The sequence below is a fragment of the Cupressus sempervirens genome, chromosome 11 (assembly GCF_028749045.1).
Source record: "Cupressus sempervirens isolate cs-2001-9-10 chromosome 11, ASM2874904v1, whole genome shotgun sequence".
Classification (NCBI taxonomy): domain Eukaryota; kingdom Viridiplantae; phylum Streptophyta; class Pinopsida; order Cupressales; family Cupressaceae; genus Cupressus; species Cupressus sempervirens.
The window spans coordinates 822,510,633-822,537,379 of NC_143128.1; the positions used below are offsets into that span (position 1 = coordinate 822,510,633).

Below are 26,747 nucleotides of genomic sequence, written 5' to 3' on the forward strand. Positions count from 1 at the left end.
GTCAAATCTCCTAACAAAGTGCACACTTTAAGAGTGTTTCAAAATAGAATTTAGTATTTCTTATTGTATTACTCCAAAAATGGTAAATCACCAAAAGTGATATCATTGTATGCTCTAACCAAGCAACCTTTATGCTATGGTAGTGAAGGATTTGTTGGTTCATCCCCATCGCAGTTTTTCCCTATAACCAAGGGCTTTCTACAAGACCAAACAGGTGTGTCAAGTGTTATGGTTGTGTGATATGTTACTATTATACGTTATTTAGTTTTTTTTACCTTCATTTTAGAAAATATTATTAAGTTTATGAATGTAAATCGAGGACCTAAATGAATTAGTATTGAGGGTTAAAAATTTTAAGATGTATAAGTTCACCCCCACCCCACACTCCCCCCCCCACCAGCCCCTCACCTTCCCATTAAATTTTGAACACTTTATACTGAAGGAAGAAAAGGAAAGAAGACCAATAGGTTTTTAAAGGGCAAGTAAGCTCTAGTTAAAATGTAGGAAGTTTATGAAAGATGTTAGTTGCCACCTCCTTTGAAGAAAGTTTGACTCATGATATTTCACTCTTGAAGGGCATTTCAAAGTTTACTATTACTACCATGTCCCTCCTTAATTACATAATAATGAAAATGTCTCTTTTCCATTTTCTTGCTTAATTCTCTTGAAAGTTTTTTGATGAATGTAAAATGAGAGTGCTCAATCCTAGGGCAAAAAATATTTCCTTTTTCATCAAGTTCTTTAAGACATAATTTTCATTAGCAATATGATGGCTAGTTGGTTATACATAGGTTGTTTTGCCACTTTATATATAATTGTTTATCAATGTCTTCTTACCATAAATAAAAGAATAAATAAAGATAGTTGAACCCAAATTAATTTATTCCCAATTATTTTAGGATGATTGTACCCATAGTAGAATAAACATACTATTGATCAAGGTCCATTCTAATAAGTTAATAGATTATGAACAAATGTATGTTAGATAAAGAACAATTATCAAATATTGATGACCAATTCAATGTGAAATGCCTGCAGCCCACCAATTTCAAGATCTCAAAATGGATATATCCACCATTTGGCAACAAATTGCCTATTAAAAAAATCATTGATACTATTGCAGTTACAATCAAATGCTGAAGAAAGAAAAGTGTAATGATCCTAGTGAAGATGTTAGGGTTTTACACATCATCAAACATGCAAAATTGGAGACTCCTAAGCAAAGTTATACTCTCTACTAAATCCCCTAATTGAGTACATGTCAATCCTTGGCTAATATAATATACCATTCATTCAAAATTTTGTTGGCATCAGTACATCTCTTATTTGTTAGAGAAAATAATTGTAGTACATTTTCTTCATTTAACGAATGGCAATAGGTTTTAGCATCTTTGAAACAACAACAATAGTAATAATACATTTTCTCAAACTATCTACAAAATCATTAACACAAAAACATCAACCTATAATGATCCTACAAAGACTACCAATGGAGTCCAGGTCATTTACAAATTTTCATGGCACTCCAAGTTTTCAAGATGGGTAAGGTGAGGAACAAGGGGATGAGTTTCTAGGACAACATTTTTTTTTTTTTGTCAATTTTGGGGATGGTTAATTTAAAAAAAGAGAAGCAATGTATCAAAGTTCCTACCAATAGTTAGAAAGGAAGGAAAATAAAGATTCGTGGATAGAAAAGAAGGATGTGAAGAGAGAGGTAAAAGATAGAGAATGATATGTTATTATAAGGACAAGTACAGGAACAATGATAAAGATAGTTGGAAGAGAATTTAAAAGAGATTAATATTTATGTTATTTTAAGAAATATTGAAATTACATAAAATAATTGAATTACATCAATGGACTATACATTTCTACCACTTAAAATATAAATTAAAATATTTTATTTTACTAAAAAAATCTTATTTATTTAAAAAAATCTTATTTATTGATGACTTTTTATATTTTTTTATATGATTGAATTGCATATTATATGTTACAAAATAAAATAAATGCATACACACCATTGAAGTATTAATTATTTTGGAATTTAATTGATCAAACAAAAATAAAGTAAGATGAATATTTAAAATGTATATATGTAGTTGATGGTATGATAATTAATAATTTTATTATATTTTATTTTATTATTGCAATAAGTAACATTCTATAGTATCAACAAATAATTTTAAATCATTTTTTTATTTTTTTTAGATTTGATTTTCTTCTTCATTTTTTTAAGATTAAATAATAAAAATACAAATACAAATAGTTTTCTAAATAAGTGGATTTTACAATCTAACACTTTTGAAAGTTCTAAAAGATAACAAATATCAAATATGATGTAACTTGTCCTATTATTTACTCCACCAAAATCTCAAAATTTTGGGTCTAAGTGGGACAAGAAAATTAAAGCCATAATTACTTACTCTCTCCCCAAACCATAACCTTTTGGAGAAGTTAAGGTTAGAGAGTTAGATTTAGGGAGTTGGAGTCAATGGTCAACCAATGTACTCTCTCTCCCCAAATCTTAACTTTCCAACAAGTTTGAGTTGATATTTGCAATCTCAACTTTTTTCCTTAATATTAACCTAAAGATTTGAAGAACTCCAACCATAACCCTTGTTTGAAGATAACTGTCACCTTCTGGAAGATTCATAACAGAAGAAAAATATATCCAAAACTTTGTAAATGTTGTTGTAGAAAATTATTGAAAGCCATCAAAACTGGAGAAGTACGTAGCTTGAAACATGCATAGCAGAGATGGATACCAAAACAAATGGCTATGATAAAATATGTAGAGACAATACAATTTGAAAGAAAGATTTCTAAGCCCTCGCAGTTGTTCCTCATGAAACCCATGTGCACAAAAGGAAGCTCACAACAAAAGTATTGCTCGCTTGGTGAGTGCATTCAAATTCTCTATTGAGTTGCATGAAATAACTCTTTAATCTACCTAACGAGTGATAAGGCATACATCTATATCATCTCTGGAGGCTATGGTGATGAAATATTGTGCAACAATACAAGTGGTTGATGAATGGATTAAGTTCAGCTTGCTAGACGATAGAGAAGTACGTAGATATGAATATTGAATATTGAAAAAGCTTTTGGAGCTCTCAATGTGTGTTGAAGACACCCAACCAAGCCCACTTCATGCATATGGAACATGGATGCACGTTCGCAGAAGGAGATTTTGTAGTCTAGTGGCTTTCTAATTCCCTGTAAATGCTTTGAACATTGAAACTCGTAGCGTATCGGATGAAAATACATGGGAACCAAATAAAGTAGCATTGAGAATACAAGTGAATTGTTTGACCAAATACCACAAAGAGGTTATGTTTAGAAAGTGGAATAAAATAATTAGGGAAGTGCATATTTGTATAAAGAATATAAATTTGGGTCGCGTAAGATGATTGCTCCAATTATTGTTAGAATCCTATCAACTTTGAGAAGAGTGATTGCCTCGCATGTTTCATTGAAGATGCTACTTCATGCTGTGCCTAGGTGTTTTGATGTTAAAAGAGGGTGGCATTGACGAGGAAAGTACACGATTATTTAAAATATGTTCTAGCAATTTATTGATGTGTCTAAGCTAAACCAAGGCATTTGGGTATCGGTTGTGGAATAAAAGGAGAAGTATTCACACATGATATAACATCATCAGATGTTTGATTCGAAGATGGAAGTTTTGTGGAACTCCAACATGAGTGAACTTATGTCAAAGTGCATTCATGAATTAACAGTGTTGCTATGTCAGCGATGCAGAAAACCCAATGAAGCACTTGGAAAACATGTCCATAGGTATGCGTTTGAAAGTAGAAAGGAATCCTCATGTAACTAAAATCAAGAGCATCATCCTTAAACATGCCCTTCATGATATGCGACTATTATAGAGACAACTTGATGCCCCAAAGTGACACCAAATGAATAGAGGTTGGCTAGTTTGAAATGTCTTAGAAACTTTGTAAGAATAATTGACATATTTAAATATGTTGTGGTGGAAACTATTCTGGTATACACCCAGTACTAGCAGTTTCCCCAAAGAAATGGTAGGAGACATCTATCTTGTAAGTCTTGAAGATCCTTTGAGCGACTTGTCTCCATTATACTCAAATATTAATAGCGGCAAAGAGGGAAATTATGCCTCCTTAATGGACTATCAAAATTGTAGATATTGTACACAATGTGTTCAATGAAAATGATAGGAAAGATGTATTCATGAGGAGTGGCATTACTGCAGGGTTTGGAACAATGTAAATGTCCCAATAAATCTTTGACTTGATTTCAATAATAAAAATGATGTGCCCAAATGCTTTATTATGGTAACCCTCCTAAAAAAAATTTCAAGCTCGAACATTGTGGTCGAGAGGCGCAAACATAGCAATGCTACCACAATTAAACATTTGATAGAGTTCCTCAAAGATATGCACCTATCATTAAATGAAATTGGGGTTCTCCACTCAAATTGAATTGTGGGCTCCTAATTGATGTGTGGAAATTCATTATTTGGGAGAATACAACTTCATCAAATTCTATAAGTACAAAATGGATCATTTGAAAAAGATTTGGGAATGTTGAAGAGATCATAATCTATAGGCATAAAGGCAAATCCACAGATTTGGAGTCATTCTCGAACTAGCTATGTTATGTTATAAGCTTTGGAACAAGTGATAAATAATCATCAAAGCATTGTACAATGACAATTTTGTCAGATATATTGGTAATGCTTACATAAGCATGCATTCACAATGCAGAGTAAAAAAAAAACTTCTTATTCAAAATGGTTAAAGGGGAATCAAAAAATTTGATTGAGCTTACAAGTCTCATAAAGGAAAAGGATGGTTATCAATTACAAACATAGAACATGTTTTTGAAGGTTAAGTTGTTGATAAACATATGGCTTGAGGATCAAAATGGAAAGGACATAGAGCTCACTTTTGCAGCACCAATCTCTTGGTTTTATCTTAGTATCATGAGCTTGAAACAAGTTTTGTGTAAAAAAGTGATTTATGTCACTTTATGTAACTAAAGGTTAAGGTTTTGGCTTTCAATTCTTATAGAAGATAGAGTTAGTTGTTAAAAGTATGGCTAATTACTGAACTCTAACTTTTGATATAGCCACAAACCCAGGAAGTTAGTTGTACAAAGAGCCCTATAAATACAAGGGCTTTGGCATTGTAAAAGTTGGGAGATACTTTTTAGTAAAGTGAGGACCTCTTGAGAAATTCTTAGAGAAACTTTGAATAAATCTAGTTTCAAATGATGTATAATGGTTTTTTATTTTGTATATTCTCAAGAAGATAATTAATAATACTTTATTCATTTGTTCGAAATGTTCTTCTAAATGTGGTCATTGATTTATCATAGGTTGAATTAGTGATTGTTCTTATACATTTGTTGGTAGCATTTAACTTGGTATCTTGACTTGGATATGTTATATAGCCTATCACTTCGTATGTTGTGATCTACTATATTGTTTTCACCATCATTGCATTTGGATTCTCAAAACTTTTTTTAAATTGTTGTCTTTTATGGATCTTAATCAGTAGTCATATGTCTACTATTGGAGTTCATGTAAATCCAACAAAGAACCCCAAATCAACCATAGACTTAAATTATCAATACAATTTCTTCAACATTATAGATACATTAACACATATTTCCCAATACCATCATCAATAAAATCACCATTATCAAATAACAAATCAATCTTGAAAATGTAGTCTTCAATTCTACCATTCTAGATAGACCTGCATACAAAGATTCATAACCTTTTAATCAAATATTAATTCTTCAATCCAATGGTCCAATTTAGGTGCAATTTGGTCCCTAAAAATATATCCAAAAACCAGAAACATCCAATGGTATAATCCAAAGTTATGGTCTCTACACCGAGACCCCTTTTTTCTGTGACTCCATTGAAGATGGTTAAAAACCAGTTTTCACTACAACTATAATAACTTTTGCAAAATTTAACAAAATAATACCAAACCAATTGCATTAGAAATATAATCCATTCCTCTTTGCAAAAATATAGGTTTCATCCCTTAAAATAGCCATTAAATAGTCATACTCTTTGCTTCAATACGGCTAAAATATGACAATCTGAATTAACTGTCATCCATAGAATGCTCATAACTTTCTCAAATATGCATGAAATATACTCAAACCAAAAGAAACACAAGGATTATTCATTTTACTACTCTAAAAGGGTGTGTGTAGGATCATGGTGTGCCAAAAAGTGGCAACGTGAAAAAAATAGAGTTTGAAGATGTCTAAAAGTGCTTCAAAATCCACTCTGACTTTTTTCCACCTATCCAGGTACCAAACCTAGAAGGAAAGGCCAAGCCTTATCAGATATCCAATTTGACATCGGATATCCAATATTATCGGATATGTGATAATCAACGCCTTATAACATTATTATTATTATATTATAATAGTATAATAATATTATATTATAATAGTATAATAATATTATATTATAATAGTATAATATATTATTTAATATTATATAATATAATATTATTATTATAATAATAATTATACTATAATATAATAATAGTATTATTATTATATTATAATCGTATAATATTATACTATAATAATAATATTATATTATAATGTATTATATTATAATAATATAATATAATATTTAATATTTAATATTATAATATATAGTAATGTAATATAATATATATATAATATAATATAATAATAAAAAAGTAATATATTATAATATAATATATAATTAAAAAGTATAATATATTATAAATTATAATAATATAATATAATATAATACATTATAATAATATAATATAATAATAATATTATATAATATAATAATAATATTATATTATAATAATATAATAATATAATATAATATTTTATATTATAATATATATTAATGTAATATAATATTTTATATTATAATATATATTAATGTAATATAATATATATATAATATAATATAATAATAATATTATATTATAATAATATAATAATATATTATATTATAATAATATAATAATATATTATATTATAATAATATAATAATATATTATATTATAATAATATAATAATATATTATAAATTATAATAATATAATATAATAATAATAATATATTATAATAATATAATAATATATTATATTATAATAATATAATATAATAATATATTATATTATAATAATATAATATAATATAAAATATAATATAATGTAATATATTATATATTAAATATAAGATATATGTTATATGTTATATATGTTATATCTTATATATAAAATATAAGATATATCTTATATCTTATATAAAATATAATATACCGTATAGGATATCTGATATCTGTGACATTACATTAAAATAAAAAAGACCCACGGGCCCTTATTTAGCATATTTGGGGGCCAGTATTGTGCACTGTGGTCAGATATCAGATCTACGATCGGATATTGGATATTAAAGTTTTTTTTAAAAAAATTTTAACTCATTTTTAATCTAAATTCAATAGATTTTAGCATGATTTTGTTTGTTTTAGTTGAATCTAGGGTTTTTTTGAAAAAAATGGTTAAAATTAAGGTTTTTTTTAAATATATATTACGTTTTGCAATTCAATAGGAACGGCTGATCAGAATGATGACACTGAGGCAGGGAATAATATTCCTCATAACCCCCCACCAAACAATCCAATACCCCCACAAAAGCATCCACCAAATGATCCTCTACCCCCTCAAAACCCTCCTCGAATCGAGGATTTGATAAATAAAAATCTCACCTAGTTGAGAGGTTTGCATAGAACATATAATAATGTACCCGCATTGGCTCCTATGTTATCCACATTAAACACCATAGTGGATAACATTGAAACCCTTATGAACCAACAAAATGTTTCTCTTCATTGGCATGATGAAATGCACGAGATGTTTGATGATGGTTTGGACTATGATGAGGTTGTGGCCCTCAACATAACCAAAGATGATTTGGCTAGCCTTTTTGCGAACCCGAAAACGGGTTTACCAGTCTACCCAAAAAAATCCAAACTATCAATTAAATGGTGCACAAATGATGCCATACGTGCAAACTTTTGGGATCTTTGGTGGATGGTCTTTGATATCCCTCCACATGGCAATTTAGACATACCATTTTATTTCCTTAAAAAATTATATGCAGAATTTGTGTTGAAACTTAAAGTGAACTATTGGAGCATGAAGCCCAACATGGGCTTAGGACTAGCAGCACCTCAGGATAGACCCTCTTCCCAGCAGAAGAAAGCTGGCACTTTTGTCCCCCCCACTGATATCTCCCCTCCTCCTCGAGTGCAGCATCTAGATATTATGACAGAGGCTAGCTCTCGAACCATTAGAGCCATTCATAGGCTGAGCAACCTAATGATATCTCAGGCTAGGTCAGTCTTGCCTCCTCGTGTTGATGATGTTGGTGCCAGTTCATCATCGGCTAGCTCATCACATGTTTGTGTGCCTCACACTTGCATGACATGCAAGAATATTTTCCTGGGTCCCATGGGTGATCTTCCTGAGTATCATTTTGTATTAGACGAGGATACACCAAACACACGCGCAAAGGCTATAGACCCTGATGTGAGAGAGGAGGGGAATGCAGAGGCATGGACTCCTTTGGTTTTGGTACATGTATACATTTTTTTGCTATGACATATGCGATTTAAAGTTAATTTTTACAATAGAGTAATTTTAATTTTTAAGCCATATTGACTTTTATATGTATGTGATCTTCATTCATGTTTAGTTGATGATCGAGGAGGAGCTCAAACAGATTGATATGCCATGCTCTTGGCCATTTCATTTGGCCTTGAGACATCTACGGTACATTATTTTGTGTTCGCATTTTTTTTTTTCTATTTGATATTGTAGCATATATGGTTGCTAATCTTTCTTTTATCTTGCAGGTAGCACCTGTCCCAGGGGGACAAAGTGCGAGGGGTGAGCTAGCACGCATTGATAAAGGAAAGGTAATTAGGCACTTTCTATTTGATTAAATATTGATGCATTCCTGTAAAATGTTTGTGTTAATCCCATTTAATTACATTCTTTATTGTATATAGGGCGTGGCTACTAGCGATGAGCCTATACAGATTTCGCATCGTAGACCATCAGGGATTTCCATTCGCACTGAGAGCCCCATTATATGTATAAGTATCATTTATTTTTTATTATCCTTATCTTCATAAATAAATTCAAAACTAATTTTCATGATATTAACAACTACTATTTTGTATCTCACAGGAGACTCCTAGTGCACATGAAGTCCGACGGGAGAGTTATGTAGATTTGATGACGCGACCACTCACTCCTGAGGAGGAGCTTACAATAGTAAGTTGTAGTTTGAATTCATGATTAAATATGTTATAAATTTAGAATGCTATGAATTATAATGTTATAGTTTAAATTGTAGATTCATCTGACAAACGTATTTGAACATATATAGCCCACAATCAAAGAGGTACCAACATTGTCGAGGGCATACGACAAGACTCCTGACTGACATAGGAGGTCGACGAGAGAGGTATTTATTATGAAATTTTGATATTATAAATCTCCATTACAAAAAATATCATTATGCATTTGATTAATTCAATGTTAGATACGTAAAATCATATAAATTTAGTAGTCTAACTTTGGGTTTTCATTTTTTGTTTATGTAGGAGGCATCCGATCCACCTAGTGCAGCAAAGAGGCTGCATTTTGATCATCCACCAGCACCCTAGGATAGTATAGTTTTCATAGGATGCATCATGAGACATTTTGAGATGGCATATGCCACATTCTATACAAAAACATTGATATTATACACATTCTAATGGCATGATCAGCCACATTTTGTATATGGATCTATGTATTTTGATATATATTTGAGTACTTTGTCTATGGATACATGATCTTTGATATATATTTGTGTAAAATTTTGTCTATGGATCCATGTATTTTGATATATATTTTTTTCATTTATGTGCACAATGATATACATATTAATTTAGTATCTAGTATTGTTCAATTTATCATGGATCGTGTATTGTTCATGTTTATGGAATATCATTAATTTTGATTATGTTTTTTTATATTCGATTCAAATGCAATAATTTTTGAATAACATTTTGACAACCTTTATTATCAAATTTGGATTCAATGTATAATTTGAAGTGCTATCATGACATAAACACACTTGTTAATCTCCTACACAAGGTTCAGATAACCCCAAATCTGATTTTAAACTCCACCTTCAACCTTGAAACTAACTCTTGGCTTCAAATTTAATCTCAACACAATTAAGGATTCCACTCCTCAACCATGGATTCTATTCCCAACCACCAAGTCATTCATAGATTCATAATTTTTGATAACTAGCACTTCACTTTGTTACTATCCTCATACTACAACTTTTCAATTTCAACATAACTTCAAAATATCTCAACTTAAGAGACTTGATTGGACAATTCATTAATAGCCCTCATAAGCTCTGAGTTATTTTAAGCCTTAGCATCGTTGTCTTGTAGCATTCAACAGTTCATTAATAGCCCTCACGAGCTCTGAGTTATGACCCTTGAAATATCGACCTCAAAATGCACTTAGAGCACCTTGGAGACTCCTCGGTACAGGGTGGCCACGGACGATGGATGGTCTCCATGGCTAGAACAAGGGTGTCACTAAGGTTCACCCGCCCACCCAGAGCTAATGGCACTAACAATTTGATGCCAAGATTAGCGGTTTCAAAGTTACGATGTGGTGCACCTATGAACTGAGACACGCTATGAGTTTTGGCATCAAGCGAGATCATTGTGTCGAATGCAAACAGAATGTGATCTCTCGAAAATGAGATAGATTATTTTATGCCTTAGCATCAGCATCATGTAGCATTTGATAGTTCATCGATAGCCCTCACGAGCTCTAAGTTATGACCCTCGAAAGATCAACCTCGAAAGGCACTTAGAGCACCTTGGAGACTCCTCAGTATGGAGTGGCCGCAAATGATGGATGGTCTTTGTGGTCCAAAAAAGGGTGTGACTAGGGTTCAGCCACCCACTCAGAGCTAATTGCACTGATGATTCGATGCCAAGATCAGTGGTTTCAAAGTTATGTTGTGGTGCACCTATGAACTGAGGCACACTGCGAGTTTTGGCATCGAGCGAGATCGTTGTACCGAATGCAAATGGAATGTGATTTCTCAAAAATGAGATAGATTATTTTAGGCCTCAACATCACCATCCTATAGCATTCAATAGTTCATTGATAGCCCTCACGAGCTCCAAGTTATGACCCTCAAAATATCGACCTTGAAAGGCACTTAGAGCACCTTGGAGACTCCTTGATACGGGGTGGTCGCGGATGATGGATGGTCTCCATGGTTAGAACAAGGGTGTGACTAGGTTTCATCTGCCCACCCAAAGCTAATGGCGCTGACGATTCGATGCCAAGATCAGTGGTTTCAAAGTTATGCTATGGTGCACTTATGAACTGAGGCACACTGCGAGTTTTGGCATCAAGCGAGATCGATGTGCCAAATCCAAATGGGATGTGATCTCTCAAAAATGAGATGGTTTATTTTAGGTCTTAGCATTACCATCCTATAGCATTCAACAGTTTATCGATAGCCCTCACGAGGTTCGAGTTATGACCATCGAAAGATTGACCTCGAAATGCACTTAGAGCACCTTGGAGACTCCTTGGTACAAGGTGGCCGCAAATGATGGATGGTCTCCATGGCTAAAACAAGGGTGTGACAAGGGTTCACCCACCCATTTGGAGCTAATGGCACTGACAATTCGATGCCAAGATCAACGGTTTCAAAGTTACGTTGTGGTGCACCTATGAACTGAGACACATTGCGAGTTTTGGCATCGAGCAAGATCGCTATGCCGAATCCAAATGGAATGTGATCTCTCAAAAATGAGATAGGTTATTTTAAGCCTCAGCATCATTGTCCTGTAAGATTTGACGATTCATTGATAGCCCTCACGAGCTCTAAATTATGACCCTTGAAAGATCGACCTCGAAATGCACTTAGAGCACCTTGGAGACTCCTCAGTACAGGGTGGCTGCAAATGATGGATGGTCTCCATGGCCAAAACAAGGGTTTCACTAGGGTTCACCTGCCCATCCAGAGCTAATGGCACTGATGATTCGATGCCAAGATCAGCGGTGTCAAAGTTACGCTATGGTGCACCTATGAACTGAGTCACATTGTGAGTTTTGGCATCGAGGGAGATCATTGTGCCGAATGCAAACAGAATGTGATCTCTCAAACATGAGATAGGTTATTTTAGGCCTCAACATCACCGTCATGTAGTGTTCAACAGTTCATCGATAGCCCTCACGAGCTTCGAGTTATGACCCTTGAAATATCGACCTCAAAACGCACTTAGAGAACCTTGGGGACTCCTCAATACGGGGTGGTTGGGGATGATGGATGGTCTCTGTGACTAGAACAAGGGTGTCACTAGGGTTCACCCGCCCATCCAAAGCTAATGGCACTAACAATTCGATGCCAAGATCAGCGGTTTCAAAGTTACATTGTGGTGCACCTATGAACTGAGGCACACTACGAGATTTGGCATCGAGAGAGATCATTGTGCCAAATCCAAATGGAATTTGATCTCTCAAAAATGAGATAGCTTATTTTAGGGCTCAACATCACTATCTTGTAGCATTTGACAGTTCATTGATAGCCCTCACGAGTTCTGAGTTATGACCCTCGAAAGATTGCCCTCGAAATGAACTTAGAGCACCTTAGAGACTCCTCAGTACAGGGTGGCCGCAAATGATGGATGGTCTCCGTGGCTGGAACAAGGGTGTCACTAGGGTTCCCTGCCCATTTGGACCTAATGGCGCTAATGATTTGATGCCAAGATCAGCGGTGTCAAAGTTACGTTGTGGTGCACCTATGAACTAATGCACATTGCGAGTTTTGGCATCGAGCGAGATCGCTATGCCAAATGCAAACGAAATGTGATCTCTCAAAAATGAGATAGGTTATTTTAGGCCTCAACATAACCATCTTGTAGCATTCAACAGTTCATCAATAGCCCTCACGAGCTCTGAGTTATGACCCTCGAAAGATCGACCTCAAAACACACTTAGAGAACCTTGGGGACTCCTCGGTATAGGGTGGCCGCGGATGATGGATGGTCTTCGTGGCTGGAAAAAGAGTGTCACTAGGGTTCACCCACCCACTTGGAGCTAATGGCACTAACAATTCAAACAATTATAGCCATTTGGAGTTAGATTTTGAAAAGTTGTCAAGAAAATTGCAAAAGTTGCTAAGCAACTTTTTGCAATTTTTGTGCTAAGACAAGTTTTATTGCAAATTTGATTGCAAATGGACTCTAAAAACTCCTAAGGACCCTAATAATGTTCTAAACATCTAGACTTACCTTAAAAAATATGGAATTTACCAAAAATCCACTTTATTGGACCAATTGATGGCTAAGGCTTATAGTTGCACCATGGGGTCTTGTGTCCATTACAAATGTGGATGGTCACAGGGAGATCATTAGATCTATCCCTAGACCTTATTACATCAAGAAAAGAAAAATGATTAGGTGCTTTGCACTAGTGTTCCTTGTATTTCATTAATGTTATTGGACTAAAAACCAATTTTCCTCTCAGTTGGAAGGGTGGGCCTAAGGGTTCAACACTAATGGGTGATGTTGAACCACCTTGGTAATGACTAGTTCATTTGGAGAGGCTTGAGACTGCATGCAAAGAAATTCTTATCTATTTTACTCTTGTTTCAAGGGGTCGGCCTAAGAGCTCAACATATTAGAATGATGTTAAATCACCATATTAATGAATAGCTCATTTGGAGATGGTAGCTAACCAAAGCTTAGAAGATTATTTTTATAGTATTGTAAAAGTTTTTTGTGAGAACCTTGCTACTAAAAATTCAGAGTATATGCAATTTTTCCAATGATTCTAAGCATGGTAACCAATGGAGGAAGAGTTGGCATGGTTGTAATAATGCAAGGTAACCATGATGAACCAACAAAAAGGAGAAACACTATGAACCATGATGCACTTGAACATAAAGATGATTATGGAGAGGATCAAATGCAACATGTTGCCTCAGTCCCAAATGTTGACAATATACAAGTGATGTAGAGGATAGGGTGATGGACCCAACTAACAACCTAAATTGAGTAAATTTGTAACAATGTGCCAAGTGACCCTTCTAGGTCCTGATGGTCAAATCCCACAAATGGTCAACTCCAGGAGCTTTTAAGGCTTCATTGAGTTTGTTTTGACATATTCACCATGTTCCAACACTTACCCTTGAGTTTCAATATTTTTCAAACCAAAATGCACAACATGCCAAAATGTTGTCACTAGTGCATTTCACCCTAAATCGCGACCAAAAATTACGACCAAGTTTTTTAAATGGGTTGGTTGGTCACGTTATAAAGAAAATTTTTTTTTTTTTTTAATAACATGCCTGTGTTGGTCGCAATTGTGACAAATTAATTTTGTCAGAATTGCGACACACACGGCAGCATAAAACAAAAAAAAAAGGGCAAAAATGTAATTCACATTTCATTTGGTGAAGCTACAAGTCCGGTCTCCATCAACATTGGCGCGAGGGAAGCAAAAAAGTCTGGTCTCCATAGAAAAGGGCACAAGGGCATGTCTGCTACAGATCATTGACGGGTGCATTTGATTGTAGAACATTGTAATAAAACTTTATTGTGACTCATTGCTATGATTGTAGACTTCCATTTGTACTTTCTTGAATGACATCACCCTTTTTTTTTAGCTCTTGTTCTTGCCACCTCCTTCATGCTCCGATCACATGGTATTTTAAAGTTTTTTTTGGGGTTTTATTTTTTCACTTTTTATGATATGCAGTGTATCATTTCATTAGATTCTTCACTCATACTATGCGACTTTCCACAAACTGCCTATTTGGATTATGTTCATGATCTCAACTATTAGGGGAAACTCTGCACACTCTGTCTTCTCTCAACTATGTAGGGTTCTAGAATTTTGAACGCTTTTGATCTCCTTAGGGCTTGAAGAGCCTTATCTTTATCAGGTCTTCTTCCTTTGAAATGGATGTCGTCTGAATTGACACTGAGTTTCTTATCAAATGCAATTGCCTACTTTGCATAATTCACACTAATAGAAATAGCAACACCAACTACTTGTTACTCTGCAAGGAAAAAGTGAGCATCTTCTGCACCCCTTTCACAACTTTCATGCAATCTTTTGTGTCTGTTACAAAGTGCACTCCACATTTAATGATTTGTCTTGATAGAAGGCCTCTCCTTGGAAAATAACAAGCTTTTTCATTCTTGAATAGGGCTTGACTACTATTCTATTTATCCCAGGAATGCCATGTAAAACTCTCTGCCATATACTGACATATTCAGGCTGTATTATGTTTTTTAATGGACACTTTTAATGGATTTCTACCAAGCCACTACTTTAAGAATATGCTCTCTTTCGTCAAGATTACTTTCTAGGACAGTTACTAAACTTTTTATGTCAATACTTCAATTAGAAATATGCTTTCTTGTTCAGCAACACAAAATTTGCCTTGTCTTCATAATTTTGTAAAGTTCTATGATGCTCATCTTGCAAAATCAACCTTGACATTTTTAAAAATTCATTAAAACATGGTGCATATTCCTTGTTTTTTGTATCATATTTCATTTTTCCACAAAGTTTTTCTCATGATCAAATCATACAATTACATAGCCTAACAGTTCCTTAAATCAAATTAGCATACATATAGAAAAAATGCACGAAGATGGCAGGTTGTGAAAGCAATCATATAGGGCTGCAACGTGGGTGGCCTGTATTAATCCTTGAAACCTGCCATGTGTATGAGGGTTTGGAACTACTGATAGTTGGCTAAACACACGGAGCGCATTCTTTAATTTAGACACTGCTTGACGAACCTCATCAGTAGTACGTTTTTGCTTTTGAAGTGTCGAAGTTGAAAACTTCTGCATGGCAACACCAACATCAAACAATAATATGTAATTTGAGGGTGCCAAATGTACTGCCCTTAATAATGTTATTTTACAATCTTGCCATTTTTTTTCTTCATAATCTGATCAAGCTAAATATAATAAAATTTGGGTGTCAGTGCCAAAATAGAATTTCCTCAAACAATTTTGATACATTTTCACTGCAAGCCCAAACTGTCCTTGTGCAAAGTAAACATGTGCTAGATTTACCCACACATCAGGCATCTGAACAAAGATGTTTCCTGCTATAACTTCTTGAACCTGTGTGAAAATTTCCTTTGTAATATCAAAATGACCCCTTTCAGCTAGCACAATGCCTGCCCCATTTGCAGCATAGACATTTCCAAGTCTCTGAGCCACCACTTTACAATACAGTTCCCTAGCCTTATCAAGATGTATTCTCTCCACATCTGGATCCTTCTTCTCATTGCATGAAGCTACAAAATAATTCCAATTTCCAAGAGAAATGTTAGCATAAGGATCCTTACCATCTGATACATTTTGTGCAGTTTTAATTGTTTCTTTTGCTTTAAGCCAGTCATCTATTTTCAGTTCCAGGTTTCCAAGCATGGTAATCACATTTACTGAGGTTTTATCCACCTTAAGTGCCTCCCCAATCAATTCTAGGCTTAGTTGGATCTCATTTCGAGCCTGGGCCATGGCTGCAAGTCATAAATATGCATCCACATAATCAGGAAACTTGAACAATATTAGCCTGTACAAAAGATTTGCTTTTTCAGTGTCATGTAGCTATTCAAACAGCCTAGCAAGATTAAATAGTATGGTATATGAAATATTTTACATATTCAACAATGGATGATCTATATTCCAAGAGATCTTTTGTAGTCAAAATAGAAGTTTGAAAATTGTTGAAAATCTAGTATAAGTTTATGTTGAAAATGGTTCTCATCTTTTAAATTGAATTCACCAAATAAAGTTATTTGAGAAGATGTTTTGTAGTCAATATAGAAGTTTGAAACATAGAAAATGTTTTTTTTTTTTAATTTGTTTCATAGAAAGATTTTGAAGTCAACAAAAGGAAAATCAAGTGATGAAATTTTGTTCCTCTTATGTTCAATGATATAGTTCTATTATCTTTTATTTTTATTTTTTTTTATTGAATATATATCTTAAAATTATTTTAAATAAATCTTAGGTTCAAATTTATTCAATATTTGATTTATTTTTCAAAAATAAGAAATTGTAACCCACTTGAATATTTTTGTGACATATGACTTCTAAATGATCCATGAGAATTTAACTTATATCTTGAAAATATTCCAGATTGATTTGATTTACATTATTACATATATACATATATGTTTCTAGAGATATTTAGTTTATTTAAATATGTTGTTGCTTCTGATCTATCTACTGTATAGGTAAAATACTAAAGGTTCACCACACAAAGAGTCTTTTTGATGAAATGATGTATTCACCAAATAAGAAGTATTACCAATGTAGGATGGAATGAATTATTTATTATATCATCCCCAAAATACCTCAATAGGAGACAAGAGGTAGTTGAATCATGAGCTTTCCATTGAGTTCGAAGATATTTTTAGAAAAAAAATATGTATTTTTGGAGAATGGTTAACACTATAAAAGACAAGTTATCTAAATAGATTATTGAATTTTTTTTTAGAAAATATCAACTAGGATAAGATTACAAATCAAGGATAACAACATGATTTGGTATCCTATTTCCAAGATAAAATAGGCTACAAAGAAAGAAAAGTGGTTCACTCATAATATTCTAAAATGCTAATTTGGGTATAAATTGTGTCTTGTTGTCTTTATGGGCTTCATTTGGCTGGTCATTAGCTGAAAAACTAGGAATATATAAAGATCAATTAAATAGGGATAATCATTTATAGTTTTTGTATGAACACATTTAGACTATTTTAAATTAAATATATTGATTTTCCTTTGCATTTTGTTGCTATAATAATTTTGTTTGCTTCAAATCCATATAGTAGATTAAATAAAATGTCTCATTATTTCTATATTCACCACTACTTATAGGTGAAAAAAGAACATTCAAGCATTCAAGGACTATTGTGATATTTTTTATGCAAGCTCACAATGTCCAATAGACTTTCAAACAACCAGAATGCTTCATCCCATGTATGAAAGTTTTCATTTATAAAATAGTTATTCTCTGGTATATCAAATATTTTATATATTCAACAATGAACGATCTATCGTTCTCTTGTAACATTTAGCAAATAGTTTGAATGCTTGACTTTCTATAATATTTTGTTACTTGTATGCACATTTTTGGGGAGCCAAATGACAAAGATGAGCTTGAAATATTTGAATACATTCCTTTTCATACGAGTGATTATGAACATATGTCAAGATAGATTGAAATATACATATATATTTTTATCGCACACTTATGTAGTGCACACATTTAGATATGTGTAGTTACTTTTAAACATGTTAATCTAGTGTAACTTATAAAATGTCTAATATAAGTCTAGGTTGAAAAAGGTTATAATTTTTTAATGGAATTTGTCAAATAAAGTTATTTCAGAAAATTTTTTTTAGTCAACATAGAAGTTTGAAACATAGAAAATGTTAGTTATTATTTTATTTGCTTCATAGAAAGATCATGAAGTCAAAAAAAGGAAAATTAGGTGATAAAATTTTGTTCCTGGGTAGGGCCACAATAATAGTTCCCACTTTCCATAATGAAGAAATTAGATGGAAAGTGGGGAAGCTAAATTTTAGGGGCTTCAAATGAAGAAAAATCTTTGAATGAAGGTCCCAAGGGGCTTCACTCGAAGCCTCCATGCCGATATTGGTGTGTGGGCTTTGAATGAATCTTAGGGCTTCATTCGAATCTGACATGCAGACCTTGTTCATACTCCTAATAACCAATCGAAAAAGCTTCTAAATCCAAAATTTTTTCTTTTTTGTCCCATGGTTTCATGTATGAGTTGGTGGACTAGGGCGCTAAGAGGGAAGTCAGTAACATCATACCTTGCATCAGCATCTTCGTCTATGATGCAGGAGCACCTATTCATTGGATTTCTCATGGATAAATTCATATTTTAAATTATATTTAAATAGTATTTAAAAATCAATTCAATTTAAATAGTGTTGTCACTTTATCCCACGCAACTCAAGTGAAACACCTTCTTCTTCTAGTCGATGGAAGAATTCCATATCCTTTAAACACACAGGAAAAACTTCAGAATTGATACTGAGGCTTTTATTGATGAATTCAACCCAAACGCCATTTCCTAATGCCTCCATGAAAGTTTGCTGAGCCAACTCTAGTTCATCATGCTCAAAATGAAGAACCCCAATGTTGTTTACCAATTCAATGGGTACATCTTCTTTGCTCTTCTTCAGAAGAGACTTTGCTGTGTTAAGAGAATCTAAGGCTACACTGGGGTCTGATGATATCAATAACTCACCCATATTAATAAAGGAATGAGCATCACGTGGATCTATGCGAGCTGCCTTTCTTAGAATTTCCAAAGCCTTCTCTCGCTGCCCTTGTTGAGAATATATATGGCCTACAGCTTTCAAGCTCTCACAGTTCTCAGGGTGAACCTCCAAAACCTTTTCAAAATTTGAGAGAGAACTCTTAAGATCTCCCAATTTCTTTTAACCTGTCCCAACCCAAAGTATGGAAACACAAAATCCTGTGGCTTCTGGCTTTCCTTGACTAATGCCATGTAGTAGCGGCCAGCAATTTCATAATCACCTTTGCTATGATAAGATCGTGCAAGATTATAATATGAATGAGATTTCATGAGAGGGTGGTCTGTCGAAACAAGAGCTATCTCAGTCAATTGTTCATTTGGATCTCCACATTGCTAATCACTTGGATCAATGCTTTTCTCTTTCTTCACAAAATAGGTTTGGTCCCAGAGTTCAACAAGTCAAGAAAGTGAACCATTTAGGTTAGTGTCCCCCCTCCCAAATGATTTTCTCAAAATCAATATAAATGGGTTTTCAAGGAGTAATCCACGTCCAACAAGAATGGGTGGTACTAGTAGTGGAACTTTAAGTGATGATGATGGTGATGATGATGGTGATGATGGCAATGATGATGATTATGATAATGATGATGAAGATAATCAATGACTAAAAATGTCGTCACCCCTTCTGTTGACGATCTTGCATTCTATATATAAGGTAAATTTGTTCATGTTTACGATGTTGCATATTGTTCATGTCATCTTCTAAGTTATTTTTAGCATACATGTATCATGTAATTTTTAGCGAACTTAAGATAAATGATTAACATATGCAAGAAATTTGATTACATATTTATTGTGTTCATTTCTAATGATTACAACATATGTTATTTATAGTTACCAATGTTTATGTTGTGTATGATTATGACCCTTTTTGCAAATAATCAATTGACTACAGGTACATTGTCACCCCTTCTGTTGACGATCTTGCATTCCATATATAAGGGAAATTTGTTCATGTTTGCGATGTTGCCTATTGTTCATGTTTTCTTCTAAGTTATTTGTAGCAAACATGTATCATGTAATTTTTAGCTAACTTAAGGTAAATGATTAACATATTCAGGAAATTTGATTACATATTTATTGTGTTCATTTCTAATGATTACAACATGTGTTATTTATAATTACCAATGTTTATATTATGTCTGATTGTCACCCTTTTTGCAAATAGTCAATTGACTATAGGAGATTTGACCCGTTTGGCGTGGAATGTGCACAGTGACATGGATCAGCAGGTATAAGTCAATAAATAGACATAATTTTCTTATATTCTTCTTGTTTATCACTGAGCACATATGTTATAAATAGACATATTATATAATCATATAATGTATATATAGACAAAGAAGGTCCGTATAAAAATATAATTATAGAAATATAATTGTATAATCACTTTCAACTTACTACATTTTATATATGTCACTTTCACTTTCCATTTGATGGATTGTAGGACCCACCAAATAGGTACTTGTCAGATCTATCTACATCAAATGAGGGAAATGAGGAAATGGTAGATGAAAGCTCTACATGTAGTACGGCTAAAAGAGGGAGATCAACTAGAGGTCAAAAGAATAGAAAAAAAATTGATAAACGCATGCAATTTTTCCTTGCTAATGGGGGGTCATGTTCTTATGATGATGAGACCAAAGGCGACATCAAGGTGCCCTTTCGGTACTCACACATTGAAAAGAATGGATACCCAATGAGCTACCTCCAATTAACACATTTTTTTTGTTAATGAGAGGATATATCACATTGCTCCATTCTCATTAGATGGTTTGGGCCTATTTTCCATGGATGGGATAAAGGTATGTTACAACAAAGTTTTCGAATTGTTCAAGTATGTCGGTCCATGTTACAATTACAATGATTGGATGTGGATTGTTCGATATAAAAAAAGTATGCGCAGGTATGGGGTATCAGCTAATTATATACAACAGAAAGAAAATGATCAAAGTAAAAGATTTACTATGTACATTGATGGGAGACCAAAAGCAATAGGTAATATTGCAATTTTTATAAATAGTACGCGACCTTCTTCAACTAGTAAGCAACCCAATTGCATTTTTGAGGTGTGTGAGGGGAATGAAGTTTTTGTTTGTGTAATAAAATCAATAAGTGCAGGGGAAGAACTGCTAACTAATTACCATTTAAATCGCATAGATACAAAAAAAGTTACTATCATGAGGGCTGTAAGTACTATTTACCATTTTGTTAATAAGTTTTTTTTTGCTATCTATTACTTTCAGTTAGCTAAATTTTTTATGTTTAATCTTTGTGACAAGACGATATGGATCTGACAGATGATAGAGGTCACCAGGATGCTACTCCCACCCCTTCTTCAACAAGGGTAAACCTTTTTGAAATTGTACAAATTAGATAGTTGAAAAATGTTATATTATTACGTTATTTTATTTATGGTTTTTGAGCTTTAATGATAGTTTTACTGATATTCCTCTCACAATTTGATGTTTAGGATAAGGGTAAAGCAGCAGCAGTAAGCACCGAGCCACTAGCTATGCATTCTGATGAGGATATTTCTGATACTCCCAATTTCATAAAAATGTTGAAGAAAAAAATTAGAAAAATTAATATAGAAGCAATGAATATTTTGGATGAGGCAAATGTGGAACCCGAGGAGATGATGAAGAAGCTATCAGATTTGAAAGCGCAAGCTCAATGTTATGAAGTAAGCTCCAATGAATATTTAGGTATAACAAAAGTTCAATAAAGATTTATATTTTATAATATTTTATGTTGTGAAGTAAAATATGTAATATGTGCAAAAATACTTTATTAATACAATTTTTTTAAAGAGTTGTAAGAAACTTTAACTACTAAATTCTTGTTATATAGAAATTTTTGGCAATTGATCCACAACCTGGTCAAGGACAACGCGGTGAGGCCAATAGTAGTAGAGCTTCGGCCGCCACTAGTAAAATAATCTTTTAGTTGACAAGTTAGAAGGAATTTTTTATTTCTAACATTCAAAACTTCTTAACTCTTACTTTTATTATTTCAAAATGTCTTTGCTAACAATGTATTGTTCAAGTCATCTAGTGCAGGAGACTCCTACGAGGTTGACAGATGCCCATACGAGATTGTCGACTGCAATGTCGGCAACAAGGGGACATCTAGCTAGTAAATCCTTGTTTTTCTATATTTGGTTTTGTGTTAATTATGAGTTGATAATATGTACTTTAATCTTGGGATGCATCACATAGTGTATTGTTTTTTTTGTGGTAGGAGATGCACCATCTAGTACATCGCCAAATGCAGATCATAGTGCATCTATTGGTGATAATTCACCATCATTTCCTAGAGCTACCCGTGTTTCTAGCACAAGATCTATGGAGACATCGTTGTTGATTGATGATAATGAATTAATGCCTATGAAATGTCCTAAGATTCCAGGTACTTTAAATAATTATTTTTTATATTGTAATAAGGATTTTCTTGCAAGATGTAAACATGATAGGAAGTGGTGAATGCAAGGGCTTTTGATGTGGAGTGATGCCTCATGACCTTCTTTAGTGTGTCGTATTGTGCAAGTTGTTTAATTATTATGGAATTCCTTTTTATTAGGGGTTTGGTAGGATCATCTGAATTATCAATGACCTTTTGTCTATACCAGTAATTCTCTAGTTTAGTAATTTGGTACATTGCAATTTCATGTTTTCAGTAGAAGATACTAACCAATTTTTCTATAGAGAACCAAAAGTGGGAGTCTTCTTTCATATTATTCATTTTAATGGTTTTTACTATTAATTATCCCATGACATTTTTTGCAAGAAATGATACATTTTATAGGAGGCTTTATGACCTCACACTGTGAAGATTCAGGCCCACCATACATACTAGGTTGCGGTACATCATAACTGAACTAATTTTATCCCACTATTTTTTTTCATATCATTAATTGGTGCAACATTTTTCCTTTCATTCGGGTCTTTTCTTATACTAGCTATGTCTAACAATTTTGTGTTTTTTCTTAAAAGGTGGAACTACCAATATCAAAAATTAAAAGATGAGCTCATCAAAGATATAGAGCATGAGTTTGGTTGTAATATTTTTGATCGTAAGAAATTGTTACAAAAAGCTACCAGACATCTTAAGGTTGTGAGGGACACATATAGAAAGAGCCTTGTCCTAAACCTAAAGTACGAGCATCCTCCCTTTGTTTCAGTAAGGGACTGGAATGAGTTCATTTTGGATGCAAAGGAGAAAGGGAAACATCCAAAAGAAAGTACACCAGCAAATCCAAAAAGGTATGCAATAGTATTAACTACTAGTACATTAATGAGCAAATTTAGGGTTCAACTTTAGTATCAACAATTTCAACTAGCTCAATTTAATCTATCTATTGATGAAAGGTATGTAATTCATATGCTAACACAATTGCTTATAAATCTAAATCTCAATCTAGGCATAAATCCTACATAAGATATATTGACAAAATGAAGCCCTTTATTCATATTTAGTGACAAATTTTAGAGCCTATGTCTCTTGTCGGTTCTTTTCTTAAAATTTATCTTCGCTAAACTCAAACTCAAATTCAACTAAGAAATTCCTACTTAAAGTTGTGACAACCGAATCTTGTGATATGATGTACCATGTTAGATTTTGAGTCATAAAAATAGGCAATGCCTTGACCACTATACTTGTTGACTTTCCCTTTCTTTTACAATAATTGCTCGCTATCTTGAGTTTCCTATCCCCTATTTTCTTTTGGGTCATGTGTGCATCAAATCTGCACTTAATCTGCATGTAAATCCTGATGAAATCCATCATTGAAGATATCAAATCCCATATTCTGTAGTATTCTGTTAACTATGATAACAATATATAATGTTGTCATTAGTGATTGTTATTTTATAATGTCATCAATTCCATTTTGTGCTTTGTTGCATATCAAAAAAGAAGTGCATATACACTATACATCATATTTAAGTGTGAAGCATCACAAAATCTAATCTATATCTTCAGATAACAATGTAGTCTGAGAATCCTAAAGAATTTAAAGCTAAGTGTTTCCACCACATCTAAAATCCATTCTTTTTTTTTAGTATTTTCCGTTGCTACTAAAGCTTTGATCACATGGATTATGTGTCTATACCCAACCAATAGATTATCCTTTTTAGGGAATCCCTGCTTGTTCTCCTGTGGAAACTCTAAAGATGGAAACTCATTAAGAGATTTTTCCTGATATCACCCTGCTTCCATCTTTCTCTTCCGTTCCTTAGCTCCTTGCAAGCTCACAAAAGGCGTATCAGCTTTGGTAACATGTTAATTATTTGTGTGTAGACTAATTCAAACACATATATCAGTGAAGTAAAGAGACAAAGTACCAAGCCTAACACATCTACCTTGGGGGAGCACTCTTAAAATACAACATAATGTACAACAAAATTCACAGTGTGTACAAATGACTTTTCATGTGATTTGAACCTTCACCTACACCTCTTGTTCCTTCACATTCTCATCCTTTTGAATTCAATATTTCTCGCTATGTTATTTTGTCAAAATCCCTAAAATAGGAGTTATTTCTCCAACATACTACCACACATAATCCTCAATTTTTCTATTTAAATTTTGTTATTGTAAATATGAAAGGTATGTAATTCATATGCTAACACAATTGCTTATAAATCTCAATCTCAATCTGGGCATAAATCCTACATAAGATATATTGACAAATGAAGATATTGACAAATGAAGATATATTGACAAATGAAGCTTCTAATATGTTCTCTTTGTGACCAAAGGCACTCATCCTTATAAAACCTTCACTTACAGGTCCAAACCCACTTCCTGGAGTTGTAACTATATGTGCTTTCTCAAGGATCTCAGTAAAAATATCCCATGAATTTTGAGGAGGAAATCGAACCCATACATATGGCGCAATTTTTCCTCCAAAGACATCAAACCCAAGTGAAGTAAATGTTTCCACAATGATTCTAGTATTCTCTTTATAAAATTCAACAACTCCATGCATGGCCTGCAACAAAATTGAGCATCCCACATTAATAATCATCATATGAAAGATTTTAGCACTAATGCAAGTTAAAGTGAACGATCATTATTTTAGTCTCAAATAAACTTCCCTATAGCTTTCCAGATCTCTGTGACCAAAACCATGCTTTCTTATAATAAGCAATCTCAATCCAACAGAGGAAAGGTCAAAGAAAATTTGACAACAACTATCTTATCAATGACTCTTTTTTGACATATTGTTTTTTCTTTTCATATCAGCAAGAACAAGTATGATTCATACGAATTAGGTAAGTTAATTAATCATTGATAAAGAATAGATAAGGTAAATTATCAATGAGTGCTTTATTTGCCTTTTGCTACCTTATCAATGTCTGTTATCAAAAACATAACTTGAAAATGATAAAATATGACACAACAGAAACCCAGATATTACATATCTGTCAAAACAACCATTTTGAAGAGCACTTCTTACCTTTAACCCTTCTGGAGAAAGGCAAGCTAATCCACCAGCTTGTGCAATATTAGATGCACCATTGAAACAAGTACACATGATACGATTGAAATCATTTACAATAGGGAATCCATCAGAGAATCAAAGCTCATCAAGAATAACTGTCCATCCAAGACGGACACCTGTAAAACCAACATATTTGGAGAATGATGCAGTCTCAATCGCAATCTACATCACAATATACAACATTAGTAACCAAATGAGGATACCTTCAAAAGTACAAAAAATAAATGCATTAAAACTTAGACAATTTCAATAAATGGCGATGCAAAGGAGAACATGTCTAGACTCTAGTATGATAAATAGCATGAAATCCATGGATAAATAGCATGATTACACATGTCAATTAAAGGTATGATGCTATACTTTCTTCCCCTTTTTCATATTTTTGGTGGAACATGCTACTTTATGCTAAAACCTTCATACCAATATATAATAATCCACTATTTAATACTGATATTTATATCTATATCATCTAACATATTTCAAACTTTTCATAGGTTGTAAAACACATCAAAGGAAACAAAGGCGAGGCTGGAAAAGGTTGGGCAGCACAGACTTGGCTCTGGGGGATATTCAAAAATCAAAGCACGCGTTGTAAGTAGCAATAAATGAATTGCAAAGAAAAATTATTTATAAAATAAAAATAATTTTGTTAATTAATAAAAAAATGCAGGGCGCTGATTTTAATTTGGAGGCCACAGAAGAACACAAAAAAATTGCCTTCAAGCAAGGCTATGCAGCGGTGG

General features: G+C 33.2%; 1 pseudogene; it reads right to left on the bottom strand.

Moving 5' to 3' along the window:
• Window positions 1-1,362: 1,362 nt before the first annotated feature.
• LOC149532084 (protein CTR9 homolog) lies at window positions 1,363-26,096 on the bottom strand (annotated as a pseudogene).
• Window positions 26,097-26,747: the final 651 nt, after the last annotated feature.